This window comes from Octopus sinensis, linkage group LG6 (assembly GCF_006345805.1).
Source record: "Octopus sinensis linkage group LG6, ASM634580v1, whole genome shotgun sequence".
Classification (NCBI taxonomy): Eukaryota; Metazoa; Mollusca; class Cephalopoda; order Octopoda; family Octopodidae; genus Octopus; species Octopus sinensis.
Genome location: NC_043002.1, coordinates 78,315,167 through 78,342,878, shown reverse-complemented (window position 1 = coordinate 78,342,878; position 27,712 = coordinate 78,315,167). Strand labels below are relative to the sequence as shown.

Below are 27,712 nucleotides of genomic sequence, written 5' to 3'. Positions count from 1 at the left end.
AGAACTGGAAAATAAGATGGTTTTTATTTTTCATTTTCTTAATTTTTGTCCTATGCTGCACCCATACTTCAAGAATACACATTTTCTACATCTTTCAGTATATATAATTATAAATGTTGCTTTTCATAGAAATATTGTAATGTTTGATGATAATTGCTGAAATTATAATCTTCTCAATAGCTTAATTAGGATCATCATATTGATTTTTATTTATTTTATTTTATTTTCTGTAATTTTACAAAGAATTTCTCCCTCTCTTTCTTTTTCCCTCTCTGATAATTAATGACTTTTGTTCTTAGCTTAATTTACTCTAGCAGAATGTATTCAACTAGAGTTTTCTTCCTTATTCAAATGTGAAACAAACAATATACAAAACAACTTATATATATATATATATATATGATGATGATGATGATGATATAGGAATAGAGAGAATGTTGTGATGCTAATTATGAATATCACAATATGTTTCAGGGAAAAATATGTCTGAAGAGCATTTTGCACACTAAATACAGATCTAGCAGGGTCTCTTCTGGCGTTATAGATACTTTGAACTGAGCTGGAATGATTGTTTGTCCATTATTTTGCTTTACTTTTAATGCTAGTTGCTCGCAAGTGTTTCCCAACCTTTTGGAGCTTGGTGTTTTACAACTGCCTCCTAAACCCTATTATATGTTCTTATACTATTCCATTCAGCATGTGTCACTTTTTAAATGTTTGCATGGACTAGTGTTCTTTATATTAAATTTTCATGAAAATTACTGAAGAAGGCAAGGGTTCATTGAATGAAATTATTCTGAACCTTAATGTGTTGTCAGTCACATTCTAGTCCTGACAAATGAGCTTACAATGTTCTGAAAGGGGCACTACCTCCTTGGTTAAGAATCATTAATCTTAATATGAATTTATTTTGTCTGTAGGTTTAATGAAAATAAGCCCCTTCATTTACATTACTACCCACTGCCCAACATGTCTGCTCAGCTAGTGCTGACCATAGCTGTTAAAACAATAATCAAAATAGTTGAAAATGTATGGTTTTACTGAATAATTCAAGATATGCCATAATTATGGCAGTGTTTTTACATTAACGAAGCTAATTATCAGTTTCTGAAATATATACGCTTTTACTGTTGTTAAAACCATCTGAAGATCATTGACTAATATGTTGTGTTTATTTTGTGAAGAGAAAGAAGCTACTTCCTTGAGAAATGGCTAATTATTTGATTTCTCTTGAGCCCAAGATCTCCCAAATCTCAACTTCGTCTTTCATCCTTCCAGAATTAATAAAGTAGGTACCAGTCAAGTATTTGAGTCAATAAACTGATCGCTTCCATCCTTAAAATATGTGACCCTGTTGTAAATCAATAATAAAACCAGAAATTGTTGTATTTTTATCCTTTCTTTCTTACAATCAATATTTACAGTGTTGTTTAACTTCAGATTTACTCTAATCAAGCAGGTCTATGATTAAAGCAATCCAACCATGATCATCCAATCTTATTTTAAGACATGTATCCAATACTACATTACCTAATGTCTTTCTTTAAAATGGTATGGTATAAAAGCTTGTTGTAGTTATCATACGAGTAAATAATAAGGATACATGAAGATAAATAATTAGGTCAACACATTTTGGGGATGGGTGATTTGTGTTGATTAAGGCCATCCTTTTTGATTTCACCATCATTTGCCTCTAATAACAATGCACCATTCTCATATATTTGGTTTCTTTAGTTATTTTTAATTTGTCATTATTTATGTTTTTGAGTACAAATCCCTTTCATGTTGACTTTAATTCCCCTTCCTGGGGTTAATAAAATAAACTCCAGTAAAGTATTGGGGTTGATTTGATTGGTTGTACCCCCCTCTAAATTTGTTTTGTTAAAATCAATATTACTATTGGTGGGACTGTTACAATGTCAGATAGAATTCCTTGCTGTATTTCTTCTGGCTTTTTATACTCTGAATTGAAATCCTACTGAGGCCAGTTTTGCCTTCCATACTTCTGGGTTGATAAAATAAGCACTAGTCAACTATTTGAGTCAATTGACTCTTTTTTTTTCTTTTTTAATTTAAATAATATTTCTGAAATATTGTATCTTTGCTGCAGTTAATTTTGAAAATAAAATAAAATTTATTAAAATATTTTCATTATTAAGTTGGTATTTAGAACAAAAATTAACATATAATTTTGGTAGAAGTTTATAATTCAGATCACTTTTAAAAATGGAGTTTGAGTCATTGAACCACATGTAGTCTCAGATAGGTCAGTATCAAAAGGATTAATCAACTAACCCTTCCTCCCAAATTTATGGCCTTGTGCCTTTGTTAGAAAGCTGACAGAACCGTTAGAACACTGGGCAAAATTCTTCGCAGCATTTTGTCTGTCTTTACATTTTCAGTTCAAATCTGTCAAGGTTGCCTTTGCCTTTCATCCTGTCAGGGTCAGTAAAATAAGTACCAATTGAGCACTGGAGTCGATGTAAACAACTTCCCCTTCCCTTTGAAATTTCTGGTCTTATGGCAAAATTTGAAATTATTATTATTATTATTCTACCAAGGTCAACTTTACCTTTCATTCTTTCGGGGACTGATGAAATAAATACCAGTTACACAATGGGGTTGATGTAATTGACTAGACCCCTCCCCTCAAATTTCAGGCTTTGTGCCTATAGTATAAAGGATTATTATTATTATCATCATTATTATTAAGGTGGTGAGCTGGCAGAATTATTAGCACGTCAGATGAAATTCTGCTAAACATTTCATCTCACGCTACATTCTGAGTTCAAATTCTACTGAGGTCGACTTTGCCTTTCATCCTTTCAGGGTTGATAAATTAAGTACCAGTCAAGTACTGGGGTTGATGTGATCGATTACCCCTGTCCCCACAAAAATCCAGGCCTTGTGCATTTAGTAGGAAAGCTTATTATTATTATCATTATTATTATTGAGTGAAAGAGCAGTGCATGCCATCAAAGTGACACTGGGGTAAAATATATGAAGCCTAGTATACCCATCATGACTGCTTATCTGATAAGGGTACACTAGGTACATACATCACAACCATATGTATGCAACATGATCTCATATCATGATAAACAGCGTGTGACCTTGCAGGTGGGGCCCAGTTAGAATTTTCTTCAGGTCGAGTAGCCCATCCTGCTCAAAAGGTCTTTGAGTGAGGTTTGTTTAAGGATGTTGAACAAAACACCTATGTTTCCAAAGGTGAATTATCAAAGCCCCAAAGAATTCCTCTCAACACATGGCTATGATGCTCCCCCACTACTTCTGCTCGTGATCAGAGATGCACATATCGTCAGCCACTAAGGGACATGCTCAACTGGTTATGGTCAAACAACTGGCAAGCAAATCTGTGGTATTGAGCAGAATATTTGCTGTAGTCCATCTTTTATACCAAGACAAAACAATGCACATGATAACAACTTGCCTAAAATTTTGATTGAATCAGTTCTAATTTGCTTCAGTTGTAATCATCTCATGGCACTTCATAACAATTCTTTTGCCAATCACTACACTCCCCACTACTTTTAAAGGCTAATATTGTCTGCATTAATGAGATCTACTTCTTTATTACTTCTAATCCATCATCAGTGCTGTCTATATTCCATTCAGGCACCACTTATTCTGTAAATATATTAATGCTTGTTTTGCATTGACAGAGCTGTCTGAAATACCTCTTTTATATAGAATTTGTTTATCTTTTATTGGTTTCAGTCATTCGATTGCAGCCATGCTTCAGCATGATCATAGCCAACTGGTTGGAACCAGTAAAAGTGTATATATGAATATATATATATATGTGTACTTATAATGGTGTACACACACACACACACACACACACACATTCATATGTATATATATATATATATATATATATATATATACACACACACACATATATCCTTGTCCTAAATAAACAAACACACATACATTGTAGGGTTATGGCTATGATCTAGAATTTAAAGGGGGAAAAAAGCGTTTTTCATAAACAATTGAATTCTTAAATTTAAGAGGAAACTGCCATCAAACTATACCAGGCGGATGGGGGGGGGGGGTATTCTACATTTTGTCTTCCTCTTTCTCCCTTTTTCTTTTTTGCTGTATTTCTGATTTGAAAAAGATAAAAAAAATTCTGCGAGTACTTTATTCTTTACCTTAATAATTTGAAAAATGTTATCTGCTTTGATTTTTTTTGAAGTTTTAAATTTGACATCATACCGAAGAAATCTAGTTTTTATCAAAATACACTTATGTGGTTTGAAATTTATGGTTTATCTTATGCATAAAATAGATAAGAAATAGATTAAACATGATTATTCCACCACTGAATTTTTTATTGCTACAAAGTAGCTGAACATGGAAAAGATTTTCCCCACTTAATAAAAAAGATGGACAAATCAAAACCAAACTATCTGTCTGTGTCTGTCTGTCTGTCTGTCTCTCTCTCACATATATATATATAATATATATATATATATATATCTATATATATATATATATATATATATATATATATATATATATATCGCTAGTGAAGGCACATGGCTCAGTGGTTAGAGCGTCGAGCTTACGGTCATGAGTTTGAATCCCGGACCGGGCAGTGTGTTGTGTTCTTGAGCAAGACACTTTATTTCACATTGCTCCAGTTCACTCAGCTGTAGAAATGAGTTGCGACGTCACAGGTGCCAAGCTGTGTTGGCCGTTACCTTTCCCTTGGATAACACTGGTGACATGGAGAGGGGAGGCCGGTATGCATGGGTGACTGCGGGTCTTCCATAAACAACCTTGCCCAAACTTGTGCCTGGGAGGGTAACTTTCTAGGTGCAATCCCACGATTGAAGAGGGTCTCAATATATTGCTAAATCAGCCATAAATTTATATGGTATATATATATATATATATATATATCCCCTCTCTCTCTTTCGGAGAGGCACTGAGCAGCTATACGCACACATACACACACGGCAGTAACTTCCACCTACCGAATTCAATCACAAAGCTCCGGTCGGCTCGGGGCTATAGTGGAAGACACCTACCCAAAGTGCCACGCAGTGGGACTGAACCCGAAACCATGTAGCTAGGAAGCAAGCTCCCTAACCACACAGCCATGCCCATATATATATATTTCTTTTAGGTATAGTGATACTAATAACCTGGTGTTAGAACTCAGTATACATATACATCAGAAACAAGTATCAGTCAAGTACAGAGCAGTAATAAGAAATTAGAATGACAAAAGAAATAATCAATTATGTTATCAACTTCATTAGCTAACAGCTGTTTCTGCTATAAGATGCAATGCAGTCATCAGAGCTTCAAACATGAACTGCACTTCAACTATGATAAGATATACATTCAACTATAAGTGCATTGCATCTTATAGCAGAAACAGCTGTTAGTTAATGAAGTTCATAACATAATTGATTATTTCTTTGTCATTCTAATTTCTTGTCTATCTATCTATATTGTGAAGACAGTGGGAGAGGTAGGGCTAGTAATTAAGGCATTCAGCTCATCATAAAATCATGGATTTGATTTCAGAACAAGACAGTGTGTTGTGTTCTTGAGCAAGGTACTTTATTTCACATTGATCTGGACTACTCAACTGAAAATGAATGCTGTAGTAGTCCTCTCTCCTCTAGGCTGTCACATCCTCAATGTTCCACTGTGGGTCATGGTTGTGAGAGCCAAGATGGTGTCTATGTCTACTTGCAACTACAACGGTATCTAAAACAATATAGTTGTGTGTGTGTGTGTGTGTGTACATAATTTGAGGGAGATTTAGCTGCTGTTTCTAGCAAATTGAGTGACTACATGAAAGCCCTATATTGGTTTCATAGGCTAGGTAAATGAGAGTTGTTATTATTTCAAAGTTAAGTGTGAAGAAGGACAGGCTATCATCAAAATTAAAGGTTTTTAATGTTACATATAGTTGTTATTTAGACCTGGGTCAGCCACGAGTAACAGCTTGCCAGTTGTGATCATAATGGCTTTTTCTCTATTCTACATTATCTAAAGTGTCCCTCCATTTATAAGTTTAAAAAAATATGATTTGAGGAAGATTAGGTTGCTATTTTTAACAGGTTGAACAGCCTGTTGGCTCACTTATCTTAGAGTACTAGTCACAGGTGAATAAACTATGAGGGGAATGCTGTCAGCTGATGAGTGAAAGAACACTGAATAAATAGTAAGCAAGCTGTGTAGGAAACATTGGTGTGTGGCTATGTATGTCTGAGTGGGAAGAGGTAAAAAGCTATGATGTGATTTGACAGTTGACTGAAGTTTATATTCAGGTAATTCTTTCATGTGTGATTTGCTTCATTACACATGTTATTAATTCACTTGAAGACAGTAAAAATGGATATTGAAAGAGAAGAATGTCTCTTTGTGTTGCTGAGTAGTTGGTATGATGGAAAAGTATTGTCTAGTCAAAAGCTTTTGCTACAGCCAAAGCTGTTCAGATCCATGGATAATTTCTAAATGTAATATAAATAGCATTTCATTTAATGTGCTTAAATCTAGACAAGAGATAGAATAAGTAAAGAACAGTTGTTTATTAATAATTATCTCCAGCAGCAATACACTTGTTGTGCTTTCTGATGTGGTTTTGCAACAATGTGTGTATGATTATAATGTCTGAGAACACGTTAAGAATTAAGATAAGTATTGATTAAATATTTCCATGTTTTGGTTCTGGGAAAAGAAATAGAATTTTTTATTTTTTTAATTTTGTTTCCTAAACTGAGTTAACTATGTTTCTGGATTAAAAAGGAGGCGGGTAGGAGAAAAAAAAAAAAAAGAAGGAAAATCAAAACATTTCACTTTTTCTTAATTTTGAGTTATCCAAAATCAATCTTGAAACTCACATTTGATTTTAATCTCTTGTGATTTATTTCAGCTGCACAAGTGTTGTTAATAAAGTAAGCCAACTCATGGTTTTTGAGTTCATGTCTCATGGAAAATGTCTATATTTAAACTAGTAGTTTTGTTTGTTCAATGCCAATTTCTCCATGCATTCATGGGTTGGATGAGGACTTTGTTAAAGCAGGATTTTTACAGTTGGATGCTCTTCCTGTCACCATCTCTTTCCTGCTTTTTAAGTAAGATCTTCAGTCATATTGGCAACAAGAAATGTAAATATCATGTTACTGTTTCACTCAAGTAAAGCCATGGAATACCAGCATTCATGCACATACGCACACACACGCATACATACACACTCTCTCCCACTCTCCCATACAGTTTCTATCATTCATAAGGCATTGTTTGACATGGTGTTATAGTAGAAGATACTTGTGCATTGTGTCTATACTGGGACTGAACGTGAAACCTCATGGTTACAAAGCAATTATCTTAACCATGCAGTCATACCTGTACTTATGAAGTAGTATAGACCTGATTATTATTGACTATTTTCTCTTTAAAGATTTCTTTCTAAATTTCATCTTTAGCTAACAGGCAAAATTGGTTTTCTCTTGTTGTGTATGCCAGCTTTGAAGTAGGAATGAAAGTGCTAGGTTAATGAGTCAGCGAAATGTTTATGCCATACTTCAGTTGTAGCTCACTTATTGACCGAAGAGATGTTTACTGTTAAGTAATGGCATTGAATACAGTTGAATGTAGTCTTCGATGAGATCACTATCTCTCTCTCTTGGTAGCAAGCACATATGCACCGACATATGTGTGCACAATGAAACCATTACTCATTAGATCTATTTAGGGATTATGGTAAATAAATAGCTTAGCAAACTTTCCAAGAAGAATTGATTGTTTCTAAGAATTTTCTACTCGAATGAAATTTGAATTTTATTGATTCTTTGAGTCAGAACTTTTCTTTTCTTAGCTCCATCTATATTATCAAAAGTATGTCACTATGCAAAATATGTGTTGTTTTTCTGTTTGTTTGTTTTTTCTTTTCTTCTTTGATCAATAATATTCTAGTCTATATTTTGGAATAATTATAACTCAGTTTGCATGTCATTCATTCAATACTTTGTTCTTCTATACTGCATGTTTAGAGAATGGAATTCTTTTGAGGCAAAATTGCTGTGCTTTAGCTTTAAACTTTTGTGTCTTATCTTCCTCTAGTAGCATATTTAATCATTAAAGTTCACAATGCCAAGAATAATCTAAATCACTACTTCCAGATTTTTTATCTTTTTATTCATGGTTCACTTTATAACAGAAAAAAATAGTGATCCAGTATGAGCCTAAAGTTCAAGAATTTATCTAAAAAGCATTTTTTGTTAGCATATATATATATAAATATTTTGAACAACAGAAGTTTGTTATGTTCTTTATTCAGTTAATAAAGTGCAGTTATCTGGGCCATCATCATCATCATCAGCAGCATGATTTAACATCTACTTTTCCATGCTGTCATGGTTTGGACAGTGTTTATTTGAGCAGATTTTTTCTAGCCATATCCCATTCTGTCACCAACCCTCATCTGTCTCCATGCAAGGTAATATTAATCCAAGCCAGACATGTGCTCACAGGATATTGGAAATAAAGGATACTGCTTATATGACAGTGACACTCTTTTACAACTGTGGTGTGATGTGGGACTGAACTCAGAACCATGTGGTTAGGAAGCAAATTTCTTACTGCACGACCATGCATGCACCTATAATATATATTTAGAATTTCAGCTTGTATTTTTTAAATATAATTTTATTGTTTTTGGGGTGTGCATCATTGTGCCATAATAATCTGTTTGGAAAGGCAATGAGCTGGTTCAAACTTTAGTATGCCAGGCGAAATACTTAGTGGTGTTTCGTCTGTCTTTACGTTCTTAGTTCAAATTCTGCTGAGGTTGACTTTGCCTTTCATCCTTCCGGGGTCGATAAATTAAGTACCCGTTGCATACTGGAGGAGGTGGGGCGATCTAATTGACTGGCCCCTTCTCCCCAAAAATTTTGGTCCTTGTGCCTAGAGTAGAAAAGATAATGATCTGTTTGGAGACCATTCATGCAGATATGAATAGCATTGTCTACATTCAGATATGCTTTGGTCAGAATTTCTGACCATAAGTTTCCTTCCAGTTGTCCAATCAACTGAACTATCAGGTTCATTGAATTAGTAAATGGCTGAGTATTCCACAGACATATGTATGCTTAATGTAATTCTCATACAGAATCTGTGTGACAAGGCTGGTCCTTTGAATTATTAGTGCAATTTACCTGATGAGATTCTACGCAAATTCCGTCCACTCAGTTTCGCACACAAGTCAACCCTAGGATATAAAGACATGTCCAGGATGTCACACAGTGGGATCGAACCCAGGATCTTGTTGTTGCTTAGCAAACTTCTTAGCCATTCAGCTATACTGCTTTTACACTATCGTTAATAACTCCTGAATTATTAATTATATGTAATCTTTCATTTTGATGCGTATAGTGTATGGAATCTCTGTTTCCATGTATTTCCTGAAAATATAATCACTTTCAGTTTAGAAAATCTGCATCAAGGCTTATTCTTTTCTTTCTCTAAAAAAAAAAAAAGTGATTAAAAGAAGAAAAAAAATGTACTTTCTTTCATGTTGGATTCCCTTTCAATATTTATTTACAAGTCTCAAGAGCAGGTGTTTCACAGTTGAATACCCTCTGTTACAGGAACCACCCAACCATGTTGTATGTGGTACCTACTTTCATCTAGCACAATACTTTAGAGCAGAGTTTCGCTACATACTAAATAAGAAACATGATCGATTAATCATTCTCTTACTTTGTAATATAAATGGTTCCAGCATAAGTCATCTGAATGTGTATGTATATAAATTTGTGTGTGTATGTGCTGTATAAATTTGTGTGTGCATGTGCTATATAGATTAGTCTGTGTGTGTGTGTGTGTTCCAGTGTCCATTACCTTCCTAGGCCCTCTATAACAGTGTGTGTTTGCATGTGTGGTACTAATATTTTGTTTTATTTTCTAAATATGCATTTAAATATTTTAGTAGCTTTTATTGAATTACCATATTTATTTACTTCTACTATTCAGAGGTCAAATGCTTTTGAGGTCAACTCCATTCATTCACACTGAAAATTGAAACAATAACTATCAGTAAATTATCATAGGGAGAGGACGAGGTGTGTGTGATTATATTGTCTATGCATATTTCCTTATAAATATTGACCTTGTACTAAAAATGGAAATCAGTTTTGAGGGTCACAATTATCTAAATGTCATTTCCTCAGTTTTCCTGAGTCCTCCCTCCTTCCCCTTCTCTCCCTCCTCTCTCTGTATATTATGTGTGTGTGTAATATTCTTTGTATTTTTATACAGTATGTATATAAAATCTGTATCTTTTACCTGTTTCAGTCATTAGACTGCGGCCATGCTAAGGCACCACCTTGAATTTTTAGTCGAATGAATTGACCCTGGTACTTATTCTATCGGTCTCTTTTGGTGAACCGCTAAGTTACAGGGATGTAAACACACCAACACTGGTTGTCAAGTAGTGGTGGGGGGATAAACACAGTCACACACATAGATATATATACGACAGGTTTCTTTCAGTTTCCGTCTATCAAATCCACTCAGAAGGCTTTGGTCGGTCCGAGGCTGTAGTAGAAGACACTTGCCCAAGGTGCCACGTAGTGGTATTGAACCCGGAACCACGTGGTTGGGATGCAAGCTTCTTACCACACAGCCAGCCACTCCTACACCTATATATAATATTCTTTACAATATTTTGTCATATATATTATATGAAATATAAATTATGTCATGTATTTACGTTGGTTTATGTTGTGAGTTCAAATCTTTCGAAGGTCAGCTCTGCCTTTCATCTTTCAGGGGAGGATGGATCAGAAAAATAAACTATGGGTCTATTTAATCAGTGGTAGTCTCTCATCTTTCCAAATTTATGTCCTTGTTTCCATCATTAGAAATCAATGTTATTATTAAAGTGTAGAATAACCAAAGCAATAAAATATCAGTATTTCGGCTCCTGGATTGAATTTTGGCCTCTGTTGCAGATGAATGTTATTTTCCCTTATAATCATTTGTTAAATCAATCAGTTTGTGCATGTTCAGAGGAAAGCTTTCCAAATTGCTTTTTGTATCACATTGGTAATGCATAATACTATTTTACCACTTATGTTCATTAAATTGGAATAGAACACTAATTCTCTTTAATTGAATTTCTTTAGAACTGAAGTTAGAATTGTTATTGTAAATTATAAAGAAATTATTACAAAATAAATAAATTATTGAGAGTAATGAACTGACAAAATGACTTGTTCTGAATTCAAATTTGCCTTTCTCCCACTGGGGTTCATAAGATAAGGTACCAGCCAAGCGCTTGGGTTGATGTTATCCATTAATCTCAACCCTCCAAAATTGCTGGCCTTGTGGCTAAATCAGAAACTGTTATTATTTTTAAGGTGGCAAACTGATAGATCTCAGTGGTCCATAAAATGCTTAGTGGCAATACTGTTCTTTACATTCTGAATTCAAATTCCTCTGGAGTCAAATTTGCCTTTCATTCTTTTGGGAGTTAGTAAAATAAAGTATCACTAGGGATCAGTGGTATTTACTATCCTCCTCCCCTCAAAATTGCTGGCCTTGTACCTAGATCAGGAAAAATTAATTGTTATGTTGTTGCTAAATAGACCGAATAATTGAATTTCAAATTTTCTGAAATATCTGAAGGCCTTATTTTTCAGAACAGCGAAGTGGATTCTTTAACATGCACTTATTTTAATATTATTGGTCATCAATATTGATTTAACTTGTTTTCCCATGGTTACTTCAGTTGGGTGTAATTACATGCACACATGCATACAATTCCATGCAGTTCAATTTTGGCTTAATTTACATAGATACACCTCTCTCTCTCTACTTTCTCTTCTCTTTCTACTCTCTTCTCCCCCTCTCTCCTCACTTTCTACTCTTCTCTCTCTCTTTTCTTTCTACTCTCTTCTCCCTCTACTCTCTCTGCTCTCTCCTCCTTTTATATATAAAATAAAAAATGTATTTGGTATTGTCAATCAATTTATGAAAACAACAAAACATTTACTGATACATTTACTATTAAGTCTTTTGAGTTGGCAGGGACTTCAAATTTTGCCCTTAATGGTTTGTTCAATCAACACTGATTGAACAAGCCATTAAGTCAAAATTTGAAGCTCCTGTCAGCTCAAAATTGCATCCACGCATGCACACGTGCCACACACACATACACACACACTAGGTAAAGAGATGGTAGAAAAAGCACTCAATACATGAGGTACAGTTTATTTATATACTTGAAGCTAATGATTCAATCTGGTGCTACTGGGTTGTAATTGTTCAGGTGACAGAAATATTCTTCCTGACACCTGAAGGATTTACACACGACAAGTATTATCAGTGAATCATCAATTCTGAATTATATATATGTATATGTATGCATGCATGTTTGTTTGTTTGCTCCCCCAGTTGCTTGACAACCAGTGTAGGTTCACTTACATCCCTGTAACCTAGCAGTTTGGTCAAAGAGACTGATAGAATAAGTACCATTCTTACAAAAATATGCACCAGGGGTTGGTTAGTTCAGCTAAACCCTTCAAGGTGGTGCCCCAGCATGGCCTCAGCTCAGTGACTGAAACAGATAAAGCTATAAGATATGCACACATACACTCTGTTTCTACCACAACTGCATACAGTAATAGTCTTAAGGAGATTGCTTCTTAGAATAATTGTAGTAGAGATTATATAGCAAGACTATTTATGAGCTCGAAGATAAAAAGAAAAGAAAGTAATTAACTGTAAGGTGACAAACATTTTCACAAATTACTATTGCCCACATGATGTGCCACTTCAGGTTGCAGGTGTAAACATAGTGACCAATGTCAGGGGCTAACAAATGATATATTTACCTATCTGATAGCATGTATTTGGATTATTTCCGTACTTAACCCCCCCCCCCGCATTATTTTTAGTATAAGGTAAGGATATACTACAAAAAAGAATGAGTACATTCTTCACTTTATACTTCTTTTATTTTTTAATCTGTTAAAGTACAAAATTTCTCATTAAATAATTAATGTATCTTTTTTATCTTTCATAGTATATGTGTGTATGTGTTTGTGTTAGGGCTCTTAATTTATGTTATTCTAAATTTAGGTATTCTGGGTGCTGAAGTATCTAATGTTATAATCGATGATATCATTAGCAAGCCATGTTTGTATTTGGCCTACTAACCAAAATATTGGTAATGCATATGCCATTACGCCATGATGTATACTGTAATTTGTCTCTGTCTGAGACACTTAACTTTTAATGAGCTAGCCCACCTGGCTGTACGTAGGTACAATGAGAAGACACGGTTCACTGTTATCACCACTGGCGACACTATCATTGAAAACTGTTTCGTTTGCAGTGCTATATTCATATATTCCCACAGGCAAAAACTTATTGTGTATTGGTTTTTCTTATTTCATTGGAGCAGATCAATTGCAATTATTTAATGACATAAATACATGGCTAAGCAATAAATTTACAGTTACTTCAATGGACATTTCACAGTTTCTGTGAAGAAAGATCATACTTGAAATATAAAAGGTCATTGATCGTTTTCCTACCTGCTTCAATCAATTTTGTAGACGCTAATATAATCACTACTTGTTCACTCGCTCTGCAAGAAATTGCAGCTGAATCTCCTTCAACTCACACCCTACTGAAAAACAGGAACATATTAGATAATATAATCCTAGATGCATTGTACCTATACATCTTAAATGCCTTTAATCTTTTAATTATGCAATCAGGGTTCATCTGAGATTGCACAATTACAACATCCAGATATTTTACCCTACCCAGCCTGTCATATGTTGATAAGTTTCAAGGAAGGAATAAATTCTATGTATTGATTCCTCACGATTTGTTTCCTTTATGTAGTTTAATGCAATTTATTGACAAGTTAAGTGTAATTAAATTTAGTGGAGACCATTCCAGTTCTATCAATCTATTGTAATGTACATTTTTTTCAATTTTATTTCCAAGACATCAGATAATATAGTAATTGTTACTTCAACTTTTAACAATTGTTCTCACCCTATTTTTTAGCCTGTAATTCTAGTTATTCTGTTTTTAAAATATTAACCTCTTAATAAAGATTTACATTTTAATGAAATCAAATTGAAATCAAGACTTAGATGATTGTTGCACTTCAGATTAATTTGGTATCTATTCCTGATGGTGAAGTAAACAGGGCCACTCTCAAAGGCGAAGCTGTACTTATATAATATACTAGCAGTATCGCCCGGCGTTGCTCAGGTTTGTAAGGGAAATAACTATAAAACATTTTTAGAGAGTTATAGCCAAAAAATAGCAATAAAATGGAAAAAGATGATGGTAAATTTTTTTTTTAGTTAAAAAAGGTGGAGTTGCGTCCCCTAGACAGTTTGCGGTTTGTGTTTCTGATTCTCGACCCCATGTCGAATTTATCGATTTTTTTCAGAACTGGGGGAACTTTTCAAAATTTTCGCTGCGTTAGTTTTGAATTATGACATTGGGCTATGTGTGTGTCAAGTTTCATCAGAATCGGTTGAAAGCCGTGGTCAGGGTGAGGGTACAAGCAAACAGACACACAGAAACACGCACAGACAAACTGCTGTTTATATATAGAGAGATAACCCTTGAATCAGTGGATTCTATGTTTAATGCTTTCACATACTTTCTCACACACCTATGTGTATGCATACGCTTAACTTTGATAGTTTGGCAAATAGGGATAAGTAGTTCCAGATGAGTCTTTAATGAAAGATGAAACTAGAATGATTCTTGTCCCATCCAATTTGCCTGTAGCCATACGGTTTAACTGCAGATGTTTACTGCACTGAGATTAGCTATATTTATTAAACATAGATATGATTCTGTGGAGGCGCAATGGCCCAGTGGTTAGGGCAGCGGACTCGCGGTCATAGGATCGCGGTTTCGATTCCCAGACCGGGCGTTGTGAGTGTTTATTGAGCGAAAACACCTAAAAGCTCCACGAGGCTCTGGCAGGGGATGGTGGTGATCCCTGCTGTACTCTTTCACCACAACTTTCTCTCACTCTTACTTCCTGTTTCTGTTATACCTGTATTTCAAGGGGCCGGCCTTGTCACTCTCTGTGTCACGCTGAATATCCCCGAGAACTACGTTAAGGGTGCATGTGTCTGTGGAGTGCTCAGCCACTTACACGTTAATTTCACGAGCAGGCTGTTCCGTTGATTCGGATCAACCGGAACCCTCATCGTCGTAACCGACGGAGTGCTTAAGAAGATATGATTCTGTATATCTGTTTGTTCATAACTCATGCTGTTGTTACTCTCATTATGTATGTATAAAAATGTGGAATCCCTTTACATTTACATGTTATTACAAATATAATTTATTTAGATTTTTTGTTTTTGTTACAAATGGAAGGAATAATGTTTCAAGCTGTATTGTCTCATCAGTGTTTCAATGCCTTCTTGATCTTATCTTCTGGTTGAAAACATTTGAACTAGCAATGTATTACTGTGTTTTTGTTGTTTTTAATCTAGCTACAGATGCATTAAAACATTGTTTATATCTCTTGTTTCTCATTAATTGTCTGTGTACTTTTACTTCTCTGTCTCTTTGCATCCGGAATCTGCTTGTCATTGAGATTTGGCCTGGCTGTTGATGTCAGATGCCAGTTAGCTATTAGTTATGTGTCATTCATGTATTGAGTTTTGGATAGGATTTACTAATTGAGATAGATTTGATGACCCAGTTTGTAAATTTGTTAGGATATTTCTGTTGATGATAGTTGTTTTATTTTTTTGGCCTCACCTTCCCCCTGTTTTCTGTCCATTTTTGTTTTGTTTTGTGCAGTAATAATATATTACAATGGCAGTTTATTATAAATGCATTATCAGCCATGGAAAAAATATACTATACACAATACATTTTCGTAACTAGCTAAAACTTGACATCAGCTACCAAATCACGTCTCTGACTACAAGCTGAAACCTAATGCCAATGGCCAGAAAATGTAATGTGTAGAGGCAGTTAATGAGAAACTGACATGTAAAAATTATTTTCATGTTCCTTTCTTAAAATAAAAATAAATATATAAGTCAATAAACACAGGAACTACAACCATATTTACATGTATTTTCATCCACAAGATAAGATCAGGTAAAACATGAACTGTTGGGAAGTACAATAGACCTTTTGAACATGAATCTATCAAATGTTAATGGAAAGTATTCATAAAAATGTGAATAGTGCAATAAAAAAAAATTGAAGAGTGTGTGCTTGTACGTTTATGCATACATGCAAATGTTTGTGTGCTTGTGTGTTTGCACATACAGATCCATCTTCTTTTAGGCATATCTCCATAGTAAAGAAATACAAGTTGCCTGTGGGTGTTTCCGGTATTCACTGACATCACTTCCTGTTTCATAAGTGGTTGAAAACATCCTATGAAACTCAAAATAGCTTACACACAGACAAACATAATTACACACACACTAGCAACTCACACATTAATATGTTTACATACATGCACACATGTGGTGACACTGTGCCAAAACAGGTGTGTGTGTGTGTGTGTGTGTGTGTGTATGCATGCATAAGTGCATAGAGAATGCAATGCCTGTTAAGTCAAAAGACAGACAGTCATGGCTGGTTCTGAACCCTTTTTGTTGTCATTTCTCCCCTTGGCTTGATGTATTTCGCTATTTTCTTTCTTACTCCTGTGCAATCGAATAATCTCTATATAAAAGCAAATGCTGATGCCAAAATGGTGTTTGAGTTCATGTGTTAGTGCTGGTTAGGTTTAAAGCTATTTTTATTCTCCTCTCACTCTTATGGTTTTCTAATTTGGAGGATTATGTATATTCTTAGAATTTGTAAACCAGAGAAAATGTTAGAAAAACAAGTTGTTGAACTTGAATATTTCATGCCTTTAATAACCTGATTTTTCCCCCCATGTTTATTGATGTACAAATGTATATGTACACACACACATACACACACAAATAAATCTTATGTTGGTTTTTAATGAACAGGTGTTCTAGTTGGTTGATCAAAGAAACTGCCTACACATTTTCTTATTGTGTAATGACTGAATATTTTACACAAGCACTTGCACTCTTAATGTAATTCTCTGGCAAGTGCAGTCCATCTGAGAGACTTCTGAGGATTGTATTTTTACTTGATTTCACTTAGAAGTTTTGAATCATTCCATGTCTATGATGGCAAGCGCTCTTGCACAAATTGACACATTGTAGTATTGTGTGACCAATGAGTTCAGAAAAGAATTTATTGTGTGAGTAGGTTCCTTCCTCTCTTTCATGGCTAGTTGTAGTCCTCCAAGCCATGACTGTAGGGTTCAAGATTGGCTGGCTGTGAAAACTCTTACGGCTGAGCTCTCATAATCAAATGACTTAAAGAATTACCAGTGAAGTTCCAAACAAGAAAGCAGAGCCTAGAATCCAGCTGTTCAAAAGTAAATCTCACAAATATGCAATCCAGAGGGAAGGAACCTGTGGAAAAGGCAGACACTAAGGGGAGGAGTGATGAAGGCTTATTCCATATGGCTGATCCACAACAAAGGATATGATGTTACCAAGAACCACAATAAGTGGCTTGACACTGTGCTGGAAATTACCTATCCAGCCTTTGAAAACATGGGGAAATGGAACAGAATGATGGTAATGATAGTGAGGTCAATTCTGAATTGTAAAATTTAGATAGACTAATATGAATATTTTCTTTTTGTTGATATTAATCTATTTCTATATATATATATGTGTATATTTTCTTTTGGCTTGAAGATTATCACTGAATGCTTTTATTCGTTCTCTTCTTTTCATGATTCATTCAATGAAATGTCAAATACAGTTTGTATTTCTGCTAGGTATTTGTTCTTTGATACTTGGCAACAACAATAAGAGTTAATAAGTTTTATTTATCGTGACAACATGTCTCATTGATCATAAATCTTATAAGTTTCTTTCATTTTCTCTGTTGCTGTGATTACAGAATGTTTTACTGAGAACATTAATAACACTGCATCAGCAAAAACAGTTTAATATTAAAGTGCTGCTAAAAATGGGATGTTCACTTTCACTCTTTTTAGCAATTAAAACTTTAATTTTTTCAAATTAAAAAAATATTCTTACATTGTGTTCAATCTAACCTAGATGTGTGTGTGTGTGAGTTACCCCTTTTTTTGTATTTGCATAGGTTTCGACAGGCTTTCAATGTAATATTTATTAATCTGTGCTATCCACCTATAAAAACCAATGATCTCAAGCCTGACCTAACGTCCATTTCTTTATTTGGATTAACTCTACAACTGTTGCTGAGAAATCAAAGGACATTAATTCACACCTGCCATTGTTATAATCAATTGAACAAATGCAAAAGGTAATTATTTGTCTTTTACAACAAATTGCAGCTTCACACAGCAGTGAAAAATCTGGACTGCATTATATCGAATTCAGCTCTTTTAGTCTAACTTTGCTGTCACTATTTTTACTACTTTCATAATTTGATCTGCCAATTTGAATTCTCACTAGTGCATTTCCTTTATTTTTGCTGCAATCAGGATTGGTATTCTTATGCTACTTGTTAATACTTTGAACAGTTTTAGTAAGCAAGTGACAAATGGCATACTAACCAGTCTGATCATTTGAATATAAATGTCTATTTCTGAATTTTGCTAAGCTTTCTGATAATTTTTATATCAACATCTATTTCTGAATTTTGTTTAGTTTTATCTCTTCTCTATGCTTATACACATCATCTCCTGTTTGATCTTCCCAGCTGATCCATCTTGATTACACTGGAGGAATAAATAGATATCTGCTATCTTATTCATCTCCTTTTTCATTATCAATGTTCAGATTGTAGATGACAGTAAAAGCACTTAATACTCTATAACATCAAATACAGTTCAGGCAGCCATAGCAGATGATTATTGCCCATCAGCAATATATACATACATGAGTGCTTATATGCACCACGAACCCATGTGAGATGTACTCTCGTGGTAAATGACAGTATTCTATGTTTTAATACATTTACTTTTAGTGGGAGATAAATATTACCTTTTAGTATTAATACTGATTCTGTCACTATTAATTAATAAATAAAATAAATAGTGAATGAATGTATGTTTTAAATAGCTATCATGACTCAAGCAAGGTGCAATTGTAGCATAAATATGCCAATTCCATTCCCACCTCCGTCATTTTCACTTCTAATCATCTTTTACTCCTGTGTCATTTTAGGAGCACTTCTATATGACATCCTGATTCGTCCAGATAAATGACATGTTATTCAAAATTAGATCTCTTCGCTTACCTTCTGAATACACCTCATCCCACAACTAAGCTTGTTCTTATAGCCATACCTTCTACATGTTGCTTGTTGTTGGCCTTTCTGCTTTAGTTAGGAGACTGATTGGCCTGTCTAGTTTTTTTTTTCTTCTTCTTTTGTCTGTTTTTGTGTCTCCAGATAAGAATAGACACAAATATCTCTAATCTGTGTGAATGCATGTATGCCTGCCTGATTGTTTACTACTGTAAATCTGTGTCAAGTTGCTTTCTTTCTGATCAAAAGCATTCCAGCAATAACCATTCTGACTTTTTATCAAGCATAGCATACCTTGGAGAACATTATCCTAACGTGTTCTTTCTTATTTAGATACTAGGTTATAGTTTGAAAAATGATTTGGCTGCTATTTCTTGCAAGCTGGATGACCCTTTAAGGTGTCCCTCTACATCATGTATTCAAAAATGTAAATATAAATTCTATTTCACTATATCTATCTATTATTTATTCATCTATTTTCTTACTTATCTATCTATCTATCTATCTACCTATCTATCTGTCTGTCTGTCTCTCTCTATTTATGTGTGTGTGTGTGTGTATAGGCACAGACATGGCTGTGTGGTAAGTAGCTTGCTTTCCAAGCACATGGTTCTGGCTTCAGTCCCACTGCATGGCACCTTGGGCAAGTGTCTTCTACTATAGCCTCGAGAAAGGATTGAGATTGTAAAAAAGAAAAAACAAAACTGAGAGAAAAACAATGTGTAGAGATTAACAGTTCAATATGATTGACCAGACTATTAGCTATTGTTATATGTCACTGGTCACAACGTGCTTCACATTGTTTTAGCTATCGAATGATGCTACCCTGCTGGCTAAGCAAGCAGGCCAATATTCCAGTATTTCCCCTGAGCAGAAGGCTAGTCCATGCAGAGTTACCCATTTACAGATGAGTGAACTGGAGCAACATGAAGTGGAAGTGTTTTGGTCAAGAACACGACTCGCCACTCTGTGTGAGAATGAAGCCCATGGTCTAGCAAGTGGTGAGTGCAACACCCTAACCACTAGGCCACATGCTTTGTGGTTAGGATGTTGTTCATATATTTATCTCCATAGCCTTTACATTCACTTGCTTTTTCTTCAGGCTAATAGATTGCTTGATCTGCTATAAATAGCATTCAAACCCCCCACAGATCACTCCCTACCATCTTAACAAAAATGTTTTGGAGAAGGCATTGAATAATATATACCTAGATATACTGCTGTGTTGTTAAGAAGTTCACTTTGCAACCACATGGTTTTGGATCCAGTCTCACTACATGGTGCCTTGGGTAATTTCTATTATAATCCTGGGTCAACCAGTGCATGTGATGGAATTTGGTTGGTGGAAACTATTGGAAGCCTCTGTGTGTGAGAGAGAAAGAGAGAGAATGTGTGAGAATTTCATATTCATGTTAATTACAGTGAATTGGTGATTTGCATTTTCAAAGACCTGTGGAATGAAGAAATCTCATACTTGATAAAACCTGAAGGAGTATCTGACTGTAAAATCCTGCCTCAAATAACGCCCATCCAAGCATATCAAATGACTCCCATACTAGCATAGCAAAATGAAAGTTAAATGAACAAATGAATGAAGTGTACTAGACAGGATAATTACAACTGGAGTGAAATGATTTTCTCATAGTCTACTTGATCAGGGATGATCTGGGCTTAACTCTAATTACAACTCGTTACCTATTTACATTGAACCTTTCAAAACATTAGTATTCTTAGAAAATTCCTCTAGTTAACATGTGAATATGTTGAGCATCGGAGAAAATTTCTAAATTACTTAAGATTGCATATGTAGTTGATATAAAACAAAGAAGCGGTTAAATCTATTTTAAAATAATGAGAAAATAATTTAATCGCAGCCAAAAGCACTCATATGAAATTAGGATTAGAATTTTAACATCTGTGTTTATGTACAGCATAGCACTTTAAAAAGATTTTATGAATTCACAAAATCTTGCCAAGTAAAATTGATGCTTGAAATTCTACTATAACAAACAACAGATAAAATTTTTTAAAAAACCCCTCTATTCTTAATAATCTATTTTGTGAATTATATTGCTAAGGCTGACAATGACAACATAAATATTACTTTCTTTCTCCTTGCTAGCTGTTTTGCTCTATTTGTTGGTCACATCAAAAGGATACATTTGATGTGACCATTATTAAAATACAAAATTATTAATAATGATAAGAATAATAATAAGAAGTAAATGAAATACTCTACCAGTTTTGCATTGAAGAGATTATGATTTGGACTGACTTGTTCTGTTAAATTGACCTAAAAAGGTTGATCATTCATTTTCCCATTCATGAACTGCAAGAGATGTCTTTCCCATCACCAATTTCTATTACATTATCTGTAAGATCAATATCAGACTATTGTTTACGAAGATTTTCTTTTTCTTTTTTTATCTTTTCTTCTTTTCGTTTTTTTTTTTTTTCAATTGCATTTTACTATATTATTATTTAAAAAGCTTTCAAAAAACCAGGACTTATTGATGAGCTGTTGTTCTGATCTGATAGGCATTTTCAGTATTGTGATTGTTGGTTGTTAGATGTGAATGAGAAAAAGTTCCAAGAAAATTTACATAAAGCTTGACAACTACTGATATTAAGTAACATAATGTTTTTCCAATTTATGTATGTGAACTGAGAGAAAGTATTGTTGGTATTTGTTCTCTAATTTGAGAAATACTATTAAGAAATAAATGAAGCTTTAGAAACTAAAACTATTTGAAGTTTCTCATTTGTATTCAAGTTTCAATCTACAATTATAAAATTTGAATTGTGTTTTTGTTTTCTCACCCATGGCGTGTTTGTGGGTGTCTATCAATTTCTCCTCCTATGTCTGTATTTATACACACACAATATAATGCCATGCTTTACATAACATGATACATTTTTGTTTGTACATCCACGCAAACTGGGTTGGATGAGTGTATTATTTAGGCATTGTTTTACAGCTAGATGCCTTTCCTGTCTCTAATCTTTACTTTTTCTCAACTAAGGGATATTTTTTTTTATCTTCAAACATCCTTGAAGGGGCAAAGCTAGCAGCAATTAATTAACAGGAAAAATGGCAGCATCTCTGGTTATAATTCATGATATTTGGAGAAGTGCAAATATTAACAAAGACAAATACATATGCATGCACATACACACACATACATTTGCGTATAACACGTCACGTGACCAACTGGTCCATCAGATGTAGTTACACATCGCTGGTCACAATGCGTTCACATTGTTTTCGCCTTCAAATGACGCCACCCCGCTGGCTAAGCGAGCAGGCCAACAGGAGAAAGAGTGGGAGAAATAATGGTGAAAGAGTACAGCAGGGATCACCACCCCCTGCCGGAGCCTCGTGGAGCTTTTAGGTGTTTTCGCTCAATAAATACTCACAACCACTCTGGGAATTGAAACCACGATCCTATGACCGCAAGTCCGCTGCCCTAACTACTGGGCCATTGTGCCTCCACATTTGCGTATATATACATACATATATACATATTAGTCAAGCTTCTTTCAGTTTTCTTCTACCTGATCCAGATCCACTCACAAGGCTTTGGTTGGCCAGGAGATATAACAGAAGTTGTGTTTATTTCTTAAGTTGTCCAAGGTGTTACAGAGTGTGCTTGAACCTAAAACCATGTAGTTGAGAAACAAACTTCTTAATAATGCAGCCATACCTTTGCTTTCTACAATATGACATATAACAATAGATTATACGACATGCAATATATCTACATTTTATGATATGTTATATATCAGTGTATTATATGTTGTATGTCATAGCTGTTATATATTATGATAATATATGATATGCAGTTTAGTAGAAGCATTATATAGTAAGTGTAGGTAGCAAGTTGGCAGAATTGTTAGCACACCGAACAAAATGCTTGGCAGCTTTTCACCTCTTTTACATTTTGAGTTCAAATCCCACCAAGGTTGATTTTTGCCTTTCTTATTTTTTGGGATTGATAAAATCAGTAGCAGCTGAGCACTGGGGTCAATTCCTTGAAATTGCTAGTCCTGTGCCAGCATTTGAAACCATGATATAGTCAGTATTTTACATGTGTATTGTGCTATGTCTCTATATCAGTCAGTGTGTCTCTCTTTATATATATATATATATATATATATATATATGTAAAACACCTATTTAGCATTAGGAAGGGCATCCAGCTGTAGAAACACTGCCAGATCAGACTGGAGCCTGGCGCAGCCTTCTGGCTTCCCAGATCCCCGGTCGAACCGTCCAACCCATGCTAGCATGGAGAACAGACGTTAAACGATAATGATGATGATGTATTCAAGAATAATTACACGGTTGAATTGACATACTTAAAAAAGGACAATCTAATCTTTGTTTCACAGCCAAGGGACATATGGATGTGTTTTGGCCTTGGTTTACTGTGATTAGCATGTATATCATAGTCTTTCTTGTATCCTAACAGTCAGGGATAATTTAATATATATAAAAATAGTTTAGTACACTCTTGTCTAATGCTAATTTGCATAATTAAAATGGAAAACAGCTAAGACAAAATGACTCCTTTCTCAGTAACTGTGAATTTGGTTAGCAAAGTTGACAGCGGTGTGTGTGTGTGTTAGCTTGTATGCAAATCATTACAAAGATAAGGTTGACAGTTACTTGGAAGTTTTGGACATCTAGTCTTTATTGGACAGGCTTCAAAGTAACTGTCAACCTTTCCCTTTTTTAAAAATAAAATATGGTACTCTACAGAAAGGTATCGATTGATCCTTCAGTTAAATGTTTCACTGTTTTTATTTATATAACTGTACATAAAAGCAAACAATAATAATAATGATAACAATAATATAAATATATGTATGTGTGTATGTATGTATGTATGTATATATAGATGCAGTTGTATATATATTTGTGTGTGTGTATATGTATATATGTATTTGTATATTTATATATGTATGTGTGTATATATAGATGTAGTTGTATATATATATATATGTGTGTGTGTGTGTATATGTATTTATGTATTTGTATATTTATATATGTATGTGTGTGTGTTTATATGTATATATAGATGTGTTTGTGTGTGTGTGTGTGTATATATATATAGCGTACTTGTGTATGTATATCATCATCGTTTAATGTTCATTTTCCATGCTGGCATGGGTTGGACGGTTTGACCGGGGACTGGCAAGCCAACAGGCTGCACCAGACTCCAATCCAATCCAATCCAATCTGATCTGGTGTGGTTTCTACAGTAGATGCCTTTCCTAACGGCAAACACTCTGAACTGTAGTGGGTGCTTTTACATGCCACCACCACGGGGGCCACCGGGCAGCATTGGCATCGACCACATTTGGATGGTGCTTTTTGTATATGTGTGTGTATGTATACATATATGTATTTGTGTTGTGTGTATATAAATATATATATGTATTTGTGTGTGTATATGTATATATATAAATGTATGTATATAAATATGTGTGTGTGTGTGTATGTATATATATATATATATATATATATAGTGTGTATGCACACATTTAAGAATTTACATTTGTATATGTGCATTTACAGTTGTGCATGCACATCCATGCTTGTAACACAAACAATACAATATATCAATTTGAGGTGTATAATAGTGATGTGCATTCTATGTATAACATTTCTGGTTTGCTATCCTTTTTGATTCAGACTCAAATATGATGATGAGTTGAGAGAATCCAATGCATATAAACCAATGCTTCTCAAAGAGAGTGGTACTGATCTGCGTGGAGGATTTTATATGGATACTGGGGACAAGGGTTATGCAAGCTTCTGTACAATATTTTAGTCATTCAAATATCTTTAAAAAAAATTTTGAACACAAGAAACTGTTTGTTAGTCATAATACCATGAATGACATCAGTGATAATCATGGTGATTCTTTCTAATGTAAGCACAAGATCTGAAATTTTGTGGGAGGTGTGTTAGTCAATTACATCAACTCTGCTGCTTCACTGGTACTTATTTTATCAACTCCAAAAGGCTGAACAGCAAAAGTTGACCTCAGCAAAATTTGAGCACAGACTGCATAGCCAGAAGAAAACAATAATAGTAGACTTCCTCATCATTTAATACCCATCTTCCATGCATGCATGGGTAGGACGGTTGACAGGAGCTGGCCAAGTAGAAAATCTACCCAAGGCTACTGTGTCTGTTTTGGCAGGGATTTTACAGCTGGATGCCTTTCCTAACACCAACCACCCACACAGAATAGGACTCAGTGCTTTTTATGTGGCACTAGCACAGGTGAAGTTAGTTTTGGCAAGATTTTTACTGCTAGATGCCCTTCCAGATGCCAACCACGTACAGTGTGGACTGGATGCTTTTAACATGGTGCCAGCACTGGCAGGGTAACCAAGTAACTCACAAGACAAGAAATTAGGAAATGGGTAGGGCATATATAAATATATATATATGCATAAATGTGTCTCCTTGTCTTGATATCATGCAGTAATTGTGAACAAGTATTACTGTCAGGCAATCAGTGTTGCAATCCTCCATGGAAAAATATATACCTTTGGAATGGCATCATCTGGCCACAGAAAATTTGCTCAAAATGCAAATAAGTAAATAAAGAGAACCAAATTTCCCAACGATGTATACGAATCATGAACAATGAAAAAAAAAAAAAAAAAAGGCACAATTTAAAAGATATTTCAATACATGCAATCAGGACAATTGGCTAGCATCCTTACATGTGTGTACATATATTCTTTTACTTGTTTCAGCCATGTGGCTGTGGTCATACTGGAGCACCCTCCAGGCAATAACAGAAGAATTCAAAACAGGATGCCCCCGGGAGCTCCTCTATGCTGATGACCTTGCTCTAATTGCTGAGTCACTATAAGAACTTGAAAAGTGTCAGGTGTAGAAGCAAGGATTAGAATTGAAGGGCCTTTGAGTCAACCTAGCTAAAACCAAAGTCTTAATAAGTAGGAAGACAGACAAACCACAAATCCCTTCAGGTAGATGGCCCTGCCTGATCTGTAGAAAAGGCGTAGGTAGAAACTCCATAAGATGTACCTAGTGTTAGCTATGGACAAATAATAGGTGCAGCAATATCAAAGGAAGGCTAACTAGGAAGATAGATTTTGTATGTGACAAATGCTCAGGTGCTATAAATACTAAAAATGTACAGAGAACAGCTTCTGTCACATTCCAGGGAGAAAAACTACAAGTAGTTGATAGCTTCCATTACCTAGGTGACCAAGTCAGTAGCAAGGGTGGATGCTCTGAAAGTGTAGCTGCTATAATAATAATAGCCTGGGCAAAGTTCAGAGATCTCCTACCTCTGCTGGTGACAAAGGGCATCTTGCTCAGAGTAAAAAATAGACTGTATGGCACATGTGTATGAACAGCCATGCTACATGGCAGTGAAACATGGGCCATGACTTCTGAGGACATGCATATAAGCTTGCACGGAATGAAGCTAGTATGCTCTGCTGGATGTGTAAGCACCATCTGAGCGTGATCGTTGCCAGGGACACTGATTGGCTTCTGCACCGGTGGCACATAAAAAGCACCATTCGAGCGTAATCATTGTCAGCATTGCCACACTCACACATGAAAAACAACATTCAAGTGTGGTCGTTGCTAGTGCCGCTGGACTGGCTCCCATGCAAGTAGCATGTAAAAAAACACCTTTTCGGTGTGGTCATTGTCAGAACCGCCTGACTGGCTCTCATGCTGGTGGCACATAAAAGCATCCACTACACTCTCAGAGTGGTTGGGATTAGGAAGTGCATCCAGCTGTAGAAACTTTGCCAGATCAGATTGGAGCCTGGTGCAGCCTTCTGGCGCACCAGTTCTCAGTCAAATCGTCCAACCCATGCCAGCATGGCAAGTGGACATTAAACAATGATGATTATATACACACACACACACACCAACATGTGGTATATTTAATTGTATTACAGTGTAGCAAGGGGGCATTGAAAAGTTAGTGAAGGAAAAACTAGCAAGGTTACCAGCAAATACAATGTGCTCAGTGAATTGTCAAGCAAAATTATGATCTGGCTGATACAAAACAAAAGCACCAGTAACGACAGTAGCAGACATTGCTAGTAATAGGAAATAAGCTTTTATGTCACTTCTGTCAATTTCACAATGCCTCAGAGGTTGCCCTTGTTATTCATGCTAGAAAACTCCCCTTCAAAATCGAAATTCTATACAAATTGTACGCGCGTGTGTGTGTGTGTGCATGTATATGCTTACCTTAATTGTTTGTCCATGATATATGTGTACTTCTAACTTTGGCTGGGTATGGCTCATTTATGTGTGTGTGTAGGTGTGTGTATGGCTTCTAAGTTTCCTTTTTTC

General features: G+C 35.0%; 1 protein-coding gene across 1 annotated transcript in view; it reads left to right on the top strand.

Moving 5' to 3' along the window:
• Positions 1-27,712, top strand: part of LOC115213115 (enhancer of polycomb homolog 1-like) — a 149,088-nt gene that overhangs the window by 17,229 nt on the left and 104,147 nt on the right. The gene's annotated exons all lie outside the window — the stretch shown is intronic.